This window comes from Protopterus annectens, chromosome 1.part1 (assembly GCF_019279795.1).
Source record: "Protopterus annectens isolate FY-2018-M chromosome 1.part1, PAN1.0, whole genome shotgun sequence".
NCBI classification, from domain to species: Eukaryota; Metazoa; Chordata; order Ceratodontiformes; family Protopteridae; genus Protopterus; species Protopterus annectens.
In genome coordinates, this window is record NC_056726.1 from 1,554,710,422 (window position 1) to 1,554,722,585 (window position 12,164).

A 12,164-nucleotide genomic window follows, 5' to 3' on the forward strand; every position below is an offset into this window, starting at 1 on the left:
GGTTCGGTGCTAACTTTACCACTTTCTCACCACCTATACCAGAAGAATACAAAGTTCCTGTAATCACGGCTGCACAGGTAAAAACCTCACTCTCTAAAGCCAAGAACACAGCATCCGTGGGACCTGACAACATCCCAGGCTGCCTTCTACACAAACTACAGAATGAACTGGCACCCCACCTAAGTACCATGTTCAGTCATAGCCTCACCTCAGGCCTTGCGCCCATTGAATGGCGCACTACGACGGTTATCCCTCTCCACAAAGGGGGAGCCATGACAGACCCCAGGGACCACTCCCCCATTAGCCTGATGAGCCTGGACTGTAAGGCCATGGAACATATCATCATGGAACTCATAAACAAAGACATTGGAGATCTCCAGACTCTGGACCCCACACAGTTCAGGTTTGTAAAAGGCAGATCATGTCTCCTAAACCTGATAGACTTCTTTGAAGCAGTCACCAAAGCCATAGATGAGGGTAAGGTGGTTCACACAGCCTATCTAGATCTCGCCAAGGCATTTGACACCATCCCCCACTCTGGAATTATAGATAAACTCACTAAACTAGGTATAAATCCCTATGTCACAAGATGTGTTGCTAATTATAGGTTCATAGGTTCATAGGTTCATACTAGGCTATCTGCCCAAGGGCATTTATAAGCCTAGCCCATAGTTATGTGGCTTTCACCACCCCTTTAGTTTGAATAAAAACTATGCCTATCATTTTTCTGTGCCTCTGTCAAGCAGTGACACTGAAGTAATCCCTGGGGTATATCTGCGATCTCCCATCCATTGGTCAAGATTCCTCTTGAACAAGGCCAGCGAAGTGCTCTGCCTCACATGTAGCGGGATTTTGTTCCACAGCATAGGGAGTCTCTGGGTGATGAATCTGTCCCTCCAGCACGTTCTATTTATAACCGTGTCAAGGTTTAAGTCTCCCGCCCTTGTGGTTCTGAGGGATCTAGATTTTTTGAGGTGAAGCATATTCATCAAATCTGGGTTTGACATGGCCTTATATGTCAGGCACAGGTCACCTCTGAGCAAGCGGTATGAGACTGAATAGAGCTGGAGTTCTTTCAGTCGGGCAGCATAAGACATATTTTTGAGACCCTTTATCCTTTTGGTGAGGAACTTTTGGGGCCTTTCAAGCTGCAGCAGGTGTCTGGTCAGATACATTCCAAATGGGGCATTGTACTCAATCATAGGTCTAATGAGTGATGAGTACAGGGGATGATGACCTCCCTTGATCTAGATGTGAATCCCTTCATGATCAGGTGGGCGATATAGAAGGTTTTCCTAACTACTTTAGCAACATGAGTGTCAAACGAAGGCTACTGTCAACTTGGGTCCCCAGATCCCTGATGACTTTTTCTGTGCTCAGTGGATTGCCACCTATATGGTAGCTAGGGGTAACCTTGTTTTTCCCCAAGGGTATGACTATGCATTTTTTGGCGTTTAACTTCAGGCCATGGCTCTGGCACCAGTTATCCGTTTCTGTGAGGCCCTTCTGGAGGATATCTGTGTCAGATGTGTTTTCGACTATAGCCCAGTTTGCAGTCATCTGCAAACTTTGTCAGCCATAACCCTCCTGTGTTTGCTTGTACTTCAGAAAAGTAGATGCCGAACAAGAGTGGACCCAGGACTGAGCCCTGTGGGACACCACTTGTGACAGGCTTTGAGTCTGACATGGCTCCAGCAACTCTGACCCTGTGGGTTCTGTCACTTAGCCAGTTTGCAACCCATCTTGTGATGTATGGGTTTACATTCAAGCTGATGAGTTTTTCGATGATACCTGAGTGGGGTATTGTGTCGAAGGCCTTTGCCAGGTCGAGGTAGGCTGTATGGACTGCCTTTCCCTCATCAATGGCCTTGGTGACTGTCTCGAAAAAGTCAACCAAGTTTAAGAGGCAGGATCTGCCTTTGACAAAGCCAAACTGGGTTGGATCCAAAGTCTGCAAGTTCCCTATGTCTTTATTTATGAGTTCCATTATGACCCTCTCCATGGCTTTGCAGATAAGGCTTGTCAAGCTAATGGGGCGGTAATTTCCAGGGTCTGTGGAGGCACCGCCCTTATGAAGTGGGACCACAGTTGCCGTGCGCCACTCCTTGGATACGTATCCTGAGGTGAGGCTAAGATTAAACAGCTGTCCTAACTGTGGGTTTAATTCCTCGTTGAGTTCATGAAGCACACAGCCGGGGACACCATCCGGTCCCATGGATGCTGTGTTTTTTGCCTTAGTGAGGGCAGTTCTCACCTGGGCGTTGGAGATGTTTGGGGGGCTACAATCCTCTGGAACAGATATCTCTCCTTTTGGGGGGGAGGGGGGGGAGAAGTTTGCACTGAACCTGTCAGCCAGTATGTTAGCAATGTGTGTAGGTTCAGTAATTTTCACATCATTTTGAACTAATTCTGAGCATATCTGGGAGTTTCCTCCTAGGTTTCTAACATAGCTAAAGAAGGCCTTATGATTGTCTTTAGAGTCCTTGGCGATTTTTCTCTCAAAATTTGCCTTGGATGATTTTATGAGAGCTCTTAGTTTTTTACTTATAATGATCAAAGGTGTCTTACCTTTCAAGGATTTTGCTCTATCTTGTAGTAGCTTCCTCCTTTTGTTGTAGAGCTTGTTTATGGCTGGGGTCCACCAGATTGGACGCTTGCCTTTGGTACAGAGAGTCTTAGTTTTGTTTGGGATTGCCTGATCCATGCAGTCCTGTAGGTGCTGGTAGAAGGCATTTGTAAGTGATTCAGCGGTTTGAGTAATGTTTACCACTGGCTCAGGGGCCTTAAAGGAGACCACACTAGTTTTTAGAAGTGTGAAATCGGCTTTTGAGAAGTTTTTCACTGTGGTCTTTTTGTTTCAGGTGGGGCGGGATGAGGACCTCCAGCGAGATTAGTTTATGATCTGATCTCACCAGTGAGGGGTATACTTCCAGTGTTGAACATTTTGATCCCATGTTCGTGATGATGAGATCAAGTATGTTTTCTCCTCTTGTGGGGATGGTGACTAGTTGTTCCATGGCATTTGAGTTTATGAACTCCAGGAATCCTTGGGTTAGAGTGTTCGGGCTTGAGTAGTGTTCCCAGTCTATATTAGGGTAGTTGAAGTCACCTAGTATGATGGTGTTTGGAGATACATTTATCCCCTCCAATGTTTTCAGGAAGGCCATGTGAGGTTCCTGAGTTTGAGAGGGTGGCCTGTAACATGCTACAAATTGCAGAGCAGTCTTGCCTATGGTTAATTGCACCTGGATGGTCTCCGATGCATCGTGCGTTGCCACCAACCTTGAGGTGTGGGTGTCCTTTATGAATATGGACACCCCCCCTCCTTTCTTGGCGTTGTCCGGATTTTGGGGCCGGAACGCATGATATGAGGTGAAACCTGTTAGTGCTGGGGTGCTCTCAGGAGCCTTGAACCAGGTTTCTGTCACAGCACAGACATCGATGTTCTCCATATTGAGAAGGGCATCGAGTGCGTGCATCTTGAGAGTGAGACTTCTGGCATTGAGCAGCATTACCCTTAGTTTTTTTCCTTTTTGGTGTTCTAGGGTGGTAGGTTTAGAATTTGAGCCTTGCCTAAAAAGGCACTATGGGGTGGCAAGAGCCTTTGCCAATATCCGAAGCCCAGGGTGACAGGTGCAAGCCATCCCTTGAGCAGCGTGGCTTGTCCAGCATGTCATCCCAGGCAGACAGACATTGATCCCCTTTGAATGACACCAGAATTTAAGCCAATTATTAAAGCTGATCATCTTATCACTGTATTGTGGCATCATTCTAGGTGAAGGTAGGATACTGCTCAAGGTCAGGGTCATACCTGCCTGGGCTACATAATCAGAGAGCTCCTCAATGTCCCTTTTCATGTAGTCCAAGGAGGTACGTCTCAGGTCGTTGACACCAGCGTGGACAATGACTGAGTCGTACTTATACCTGCTGTTGAGAGACCTGAGTGCTTGCGTTATGTGGCGGATTCTAGCGCCCGACAGGCAGCTTACTGTGACCTTCTCCTTACTCAGTCTGGTGAGCGGGACGTCAGTGTGTCTGACTATGGAGTCACCAATGACAAGTGTGTCTGGCATTTTGTTTGGCCTTAAGGGCTGTGACTGTTTGACACTCTGACTGTGTGGTCTATGTGTTGCATGTGTTGGGTCGTGAGGTGGTAGTTGTTTGGGTGTCTGCTTTGGTGGCCTCTGCTGTTTTGGTAAATTTTTGATCAGAGCCTCCGAGTATGTCTTTGTGTGAGTATGTGTATGATTTGAAGTTGTGATGGTACCATGTGTGACTGGGTATGTATTGTGTGTGGTTACCTTCTCCTCCCGTCTGGTCTTGCCAGTCCTATGTTGAGAGAGCTCAGCCTCCAGTTTGGCCGTATAGTTGCATCTCTCGCATATATTTGTGTTTTGTGGGAGAAGGAGAGGATTGTCTGTGTACATGAGGCAATTGTAACATTGCCTCAATATTCCCAGGTTCACCAGTTGAGCTGGAGAGGACACTAGCAACTGATCCCTCGACATACTAGAAGTAGTAGATAAAGAGACTTTCAAAGGACTCCGGGTGAAGTGGGTTTTAGGCTGGTGGGGTACTATCTATAATAAGAGTGCTTTATCAAGGTGCAAGTACTGTAGGAGTAAGTGCTAGGCTTTACAGATAGAGAATAGTCTACTTGGGAATCAAGTAGAGATGAACTTTTCAGTTATAGGATATGCTGGTTAGATCAGCAGTACAGCTCGAGGAAGGTAGTTCTAAGGGAAAATTTGAAGAGTGGAATTTAGATGGCCAGAATAGTTTAACCTTGTTTAACCGCTGCTCTTGTGTGCAACAGTGGCAACTTCAGCTAAATCGCTTAACGACGCTTAGCGTGTTTTATAGCAGGGGCTGAAGGGAGCTAGGAATTGGCCCAAAACGACCAATGGACTACTAGTTTCTGGCTGAAACTTCACCAAATCGGACAAAAGGCGCTCAGTGCTTCCCACTCCCACTGGTAAGCAAAGAAACTTCCTCCTTCCTAATAAGGCAATGGATCAGTAACAGGAACTAAAAACAAAGCCCAGGGATCAGCAACTCTGAAACTGGACTACTCTAGTTCAGTAAGGCGGAAAACAAGAGATTTTTTGTTTTATTACAGAGATAAGGAAAAAAAACAGACAGTAAATGCTATAAATGCTGTAAATCGGCTAGCGACTTTAGTGTGTAGCCTACAGAAACAATTTGCAACAATTAGTAACTTAAAGTGCAATAAACAGTGTAAAATGCAGAAATCACTTAAAGTAGCAGTAAAACAGGCGAAATGCAGTCGCTAGCTTAATAACAGTGGGAAAGCCACAAAAATACTTATATCTGGTAGAAAGTCACTCTTTTAGCTCTCTGCTGCTTGGATCACTCTGCAGGCCACCACGAGGATCTGTGCTGAGTTGGTACAAGCTGGAAAACGTGCGTTTAGCGTGTTTTATAGCAGGGGGTGAAAGGAGCTAGAATTGGCCCAAAACGACCAATGGACTACTAGTTTCTGGCTGAAACTTCACCAATTCAGACAAAAAGGCTGCTCAGTGCTTCCCACTCCCACTGGTAAGCAAAGAAACTTCCCTCCTTCCTAATAAGGCAATGGATCAGTAACAGGAACTAAAAACAAAGCCCAGGGATCAGCAACTCTGAAACTGGACTACTCTAGTTCAGTAAGGTGGGAAAACAAGAGATTTTTTTTTTTTTTACAGAGACAAGGAAAAAAACAGACAGTAAATGCTTTTAAGCGGCTAGCACACTTGAGTGTGTTAGCCTACAGGTAAAATTAAAATTGGTTTACTGACAGAACCCACACTGTGAAAGTAGCAGACACCAAATCAGACTTCAGACCAGTGACAAGTGGAGTACCACAGGGTTCAGTCCTGGGTCCTCTCCTGTTTGGTATCTACTTCTCTGAAGTACAGGCTAACACAGAAAGTCTTTGGCTAACTAAGTTCGCAGATGACTGCAAACTAGGAGCAATAATCAAAACTCCTAACGATGTGGACATCCTACAAAAGGGCCTCACTGAGACAGATGCCTGGTATCAAAGCCATGGCCTCAAGCTCAATGCCAAAAAGTGCACTGTCATCCCCTTTGGTAAAAACTCTGTACCCATGAACTACCACATAGGCAGTAGTCTACTTAACACTGAAAGTGTGATAAGAGACCTTGGGACACAGGTGGACAGTAGTCTCTCCTTTGATAATCACATCTCCAAAGTGGTCAGGAAATCCTTCTATGTGGCACACCTCATCATAAAAAGTTTCTCATCCAGAAAAAAGAGGTCATTATTCCCCTCTACTCGTCACTCATTAGACCAGTTATAGAGTACAATGCCCCTTTTGGTATGTACCTCACAAGACATCTACAACAACTAGAAAGGCCACAGAAATACCTCACAAAGAGGATTACCGGCCTCAAACAGCTGCCCTACGCAGACTATCTCAAAAAACTCCAGTTTTACTCTGTCGCATATTGCCTACTCAGAGGTGATCTCTGCCTAACATACAAAGCTATGTCAAACCCAGAGCTGTTGGACATGCTTCATTTAAAGAAATCCCAATCCCTCCGAGCTACATGTTCTAGGGACCTAAACCTTGTCACCACAATAAACAGAACATGCTGGAGGGATAGATTCCTGTCCCAGAGACTTCCCATACTCTGGAACAGACTGCCTATCTATGTCAAACAGAGCTCCTCATTAGCACTCTTCAAGAAAAATCTTGATGATTGGATGGGAAATAGGAAATTCACCCCGGGGATCACTTCTGTGGCTCTGCTTGACAGGGGCACAGGAAAATAATTTTCTTGGGTGGCAAAAGTCAGGGTACTTTTTTGGCTAGGCTTTTATAGGCCCTAGGGCCAATAGCCTAGTACCTACCTATGAACCTATGACCTGGATATGATTCCCTTATTTATAAGTTGTGCAACACAGAATTATTTTCTCAACACAGTAGATGCATGGTGGTCAAAGGTCAGTTACTGTCAACACGTATTCCCAAATCCCTATCCTCAATGTGGCAATTTCCAGTGGTGGGCATCAGGTTCATTGACAGGACGCAGGTTGGAAGTGGATGACATGATGGTAAGTAGGAGGTTGGACATCCTCTGTATCCTGGAGTCAAGATGAAAAGGCAGTGCTGCAAAGACACTTTGCTTGGGATCCTGAGTCTGCTACCCAAGAAAGACAGACTAAACATGGTGTGGGAACTGTGGTGAGGGAGAGGCTTTAGAAGACAGTAAGGGATTAGTGACAGACTCATGGCAATCAGACTCCAGTGTAAGGATAGGGTACTATTTATAATCTCAGCGTATGTCCCAAAGCAAGGTTGTGATAGTGAGGAAAAGAGTATATTCAGTCAGCAGCTGCAGGACCTACTAGATAAAGCAGGACGACATGAATTGGTGATGATAATGGGTGACCTAAATGCACATATCAGGACAGAGAGAACAGGATTACAAGAACAAAGGGGACATCCACAGCTGTGGGCAGTACAGAGACATCAAACTCCTGTCACACTGCAAGAAGGTTCTGGAGAGGGTGATTGATAAACAAATACACAGAGTAGTGCAAAGTAAGATGGGAGATGAGCAGTTCAGATTTAGATTAAGATGCAGCACAACCAACCCAATGTTTGCAGTGAAATAGATAGTTTGAGAAGAAGCTAGAAATGAGGAAAGAGCCCATCTGGGCATTCCTAGATTTGGAGAACGCATTTGACAAGCTCCAAAGAAGCTGATTGAGACAATCCTGCAGTGGATCAAAGTCCCAGAAACATTGGTAGAGTTAGTGCAGGCTTTATACAAGGACCTAATGACTCAAGTACGAACAGTGTTTGGGCTCTCAGATGGATTTCCAGTGGGAGTAGGTGTGCATCAAGGTTTAGCTCTGAGCCCACTGCTGTTCATACTAGTGATGGTGTACATTAGCAAACAGGTCAGAAGGTACAGCTCAACAAAGTCACGATATGCAGATGATGTGGACTTACAGAGAGATTCTGAGCCACAATATCAGCAAAGGATAGTGGAGTGGAATGGAAAGCAAAACTGAAGGCACAAGGGATGAAACCAAGTGCAGATAAGGCAATTGTAATGGCAGTGAATGGGGGAATCAGGAAAAAGCTGAAAACTGATATAGAAGGGAAAAGAGTGGAACAGGTTAACACTTCAAGTATCTGGGAGGGTTGGTTGAGGAGAAGGGAAGTCTGAATGAGGAGGTCAGTACTAGAATCGGAGGGGCCACAGCCAATTGGCACAGAGTGTCAGGGGTAGTTTATTACAGAAGAATGCCAAAAAAACTGAAAAGTAAGGTGTACAAAACAGTAGTGTGACCAGTGCTACTGTATGGTCCATAAACCTGGGCAATTAATGTAGAGCAGTTGAGGAAGGTAGAGGTGAATGAAACGAAGTGCCTGAGATGGGTAGTAGGATGGGATGTACACTATGGGACAGATAAAGAAATGAGGACACCAGAGCAGAAGCCAGAGTAGCTCAAACTGCAGAGAAAGTCAAAGATAACAGATTAAAGTGATTAGGGCACATGTGCAGAAAAGCAGAAGATGACCTGATGAAGAAGATTTGGGACAGACAGGAAGAAGGCAAGAGGAAACAAGGTCATCCAGCAGGGAGATGGGTGGATTGTGTGAGAGAAGAGCTGCAAAAGTCAGGCATGACTGTTCAAGAAGGTAAGGGAGTGACCCTGAATCAAGAGAGATGACAACAGATGACACGACACCCAACCCCATGTAGAAAATGGGATAAGGGGGTTGATGATGATGATGATGACATCTTTCCAAAGGGTATTATTATTATTATTATTATTATGCATTTTATTCACACTGAGTTTTAATCCGTGAATCAGGCACCAACTGTGTGTCTGTATTAGGCCCTCTTGAATGTTATCTGTGTCATGCTTTGAAATTTTAGCTGATTCGTTTTCTTAAATGTGTGATCCCATTAGGCTCAAACTTACAGTCTGTGACCAGGGAGTGCTCGTCTATGTTAGCACTTGCTCAAGCTCACTCAGTACGTACCGGTGAAAACTCAAGGAACTAAGTCAAACGCTAGAGGATGTAGCCCATCAACATCATCTTGTGTGCAACACTTTCTGCAGTGCATTGTTATCCAGCAGTAAACCACTGCAGTCGACTAACATGAAGGAAATATACAATTATATAGCAGTGACGTAAAAACCTAGCAGATTAATTAATCTTCTATGCAGTTTAATATGAAACAGTGCAGTTTTAAGTTCATTTTTGCTTATGGTGACTTATTCATACTTTTTCATGGATAGTACATTTCAGGATACTAATAGGAACGTACTATTTATTGATTAATATTTCTAAAATTGATAAAACACAATAGACACAACTATCCATTTTAACAGTCAAATGGTAGTTGTATACTATAGAACTGACATGCTCACATTTGCATAAAGCATAGTTCTAGATTGTACACATTAAGCTTGGGCTCATAGGCTTATAAACAGATGGTTTTATCAATTTATTATATCAGTTGCCTGGGAATGTCTGGTTGGGCATTTCCTATTTTCAGTAGAGGCCCAGGGAGAAAAGCTTCACAGTAAATCTAAGTATATTTTACATTGGTAGCAATTTATTATTTTTTTATGTTATTTACTTATTTTTCTTTTGTTTACTGGGTTTAGTCAAAAAAACTCTTTTCAAATGAGGCCCAGGGAGAAAAGCTCCAACATATTACAAAATTTTTAAACATACATTCACCAACATACATAAACAGACATTAAATAATATGCATTAAGAATTACGCATGTGTTTGCTAAATAGATTACATTTGTATGGAAAAGAGGCAACTATTGCATTATAAAAGTTATTTATGCAGTAGTAGATGCTGAACATTGAGCATTTGTCGAAGTGTCTTAGTGGGTTTGTCAGACAGATAATAGATCATGTCATTAGTGCTTAGAAAATCAAAGAAATTGAGCTGAGGGAAGGAACTAGAAAGGGCAGAAAATGTTACTATTGTAGTTAAGAAGTGGGATATAAAGCGGGTTCATAGATAATTATATATATGGCTATCCTAAAAGCTATATTAGAACTATAGAGATGGGGGTGAACGGTGTCACAAAACTATGTATATGGTTGGGAGATATTAATAAAACTATTCAGGTATTAGTGAATACAAGTTGAGAGGCATATAATTCTGAATCATTTCACAATATAGCAAGATGAAGATAACAGCAGCATTTATCCTGGAGATACACAAGAGTAACTCCGATAATGTGATAGTCGAAGTTTTGTGTTTTAAATGAGTTTTCATTCAGAATGGATTTTAGTGGTAGTGGGATGTGGTTCCAGAGATTAGCTCCACTATTTGAATGCATTGTGTTACCCGTACTATTAGATGATTTAGTTATAATGATTAATGATCATATAAGTATGCAATAACTTGCACATGAAGCATGTTCTATTACATGTAAGTAACTCAGTATGATATGCTGGCAAAATGCAGCATCAAAATAAGGCAGTGGAAAATGCATGTATGAATATAAGGTGCAACCAATACTTTAGCACTGCTTTGATTACTAACTTACAATTAGCAAAGTGAAAGACAGGCAATAAATGGCCCTTTTGTGGAAGAAGAAATACAAAGAATCATTAAGATTATATGTTTTATTAAAGAACATTGCAAAATACCATGTCCTCAGTCAAAAAAGGAAACAACTAATAGTAAGAGACCATAGATGAGTCCTGGAAGAAGACTGGCAAATAAATTATTAAGAGTATCAGTGAAAACAAGAAATTGCAGTGACCTCATTAATTCATAATGCTGCAGTGAATGCCATGTTTAGGAATGCCTAATCAAAGAAATGTAAATTAAAAGCCTGTTAAAAGCAGTTCTGCTAAAGAAAGAACATGTCTGGTATTCATAAAAGTATGAGATTTGTATCTTGCAGTATTCTCACAAACACCGAGTGATGATGTAGCGCACATCTTAGCTGTTTACCTATTTCAGATTGATTTATTTACCATGGCATTCCTTCCGGGAGTGGTTCTCTGCCATATAACCATTGTTTGCCAGTACAGGCTCCATCTCCCATGAGATCCTGAGTAAGATAAAGCATGTATCAGAGAATGAATGAAATAGATTACCTGTAAAATGAGCCAAAGACGTCTTTACAGGGGTAAGGGAAGATATGATAAAGGAGAGATATTGATTGTCTGTCCCTCCCAAAGTCCTCAGTAATCTGGATGGGGAATTGGTAGAGCCCCTGACTGAGGTCTTCAACAGATTCATGACTACTGCAGAAGTGCCTGGGGGGGACATATTCATTACTACTGGTTTCCAATTCCTCATGTCATGCTTATCTCCTTTTTTCTATATAAATTTCATTACCCTCTACATAATTCTTTATACCTAAATCCTTCTTTTAACCATTCATTTAATACCTTTAAAAATATTTCTTCTGTGATGGTTCCAATTTGTTAAACATTTGATACTCTGGACCACCAGGTTCTACTCCTAATTCTATGTTTATCATTCCTAATATTCGATTTGAGTCTTCAAATTTAACTCCCTTTCTAGCTGCTTGCTATCATGTTTCAAAAATAAGTTTACTTCCAATCTCTCTATTTTAGACAAACATTTCTCTTGAAACATTTACTTTACATATCATATCACTACTGTTATTGCTTTTTCTTGTGTATTTTGCATCTTGTCTAACTTATCTTTTAATTCTCTCATTACTGTGTCATTTTCTTTAACTTACTTATTTTCTCCTTCTTTCCTTGCACACAGTATTTTGTTTGTACAACTAATGCTTCATTTGTGCCCGATTTAAATCATACAGTTTCTTTTCTTTATAAAAATATTCTCTAACAATCTTTTCCAATGAAAAAAGAAACTCTTTACTTATTTTCCTACAAATTTCCATATTTTCTTTTCTTACATCCAACTCCCATTGCATGTTCATAGGTTTATAGGTTCGTACTAGGCTATCTGCCCTAGGGCATTTATAAGCCTAGCCAGAGTGTGTTTGGCTTTCGCCACCCATTTTAAATTTATTTTGCTATGCCCTTTTTCGTGGTTAGTATACTGTGCCTCTGTCTAACAGTGACACAGAAGTGATACCCGGGGTAAACCTACGATCTCCCATCCACTCATCAAGATTCCTCTTGAAGAGAGTCAAT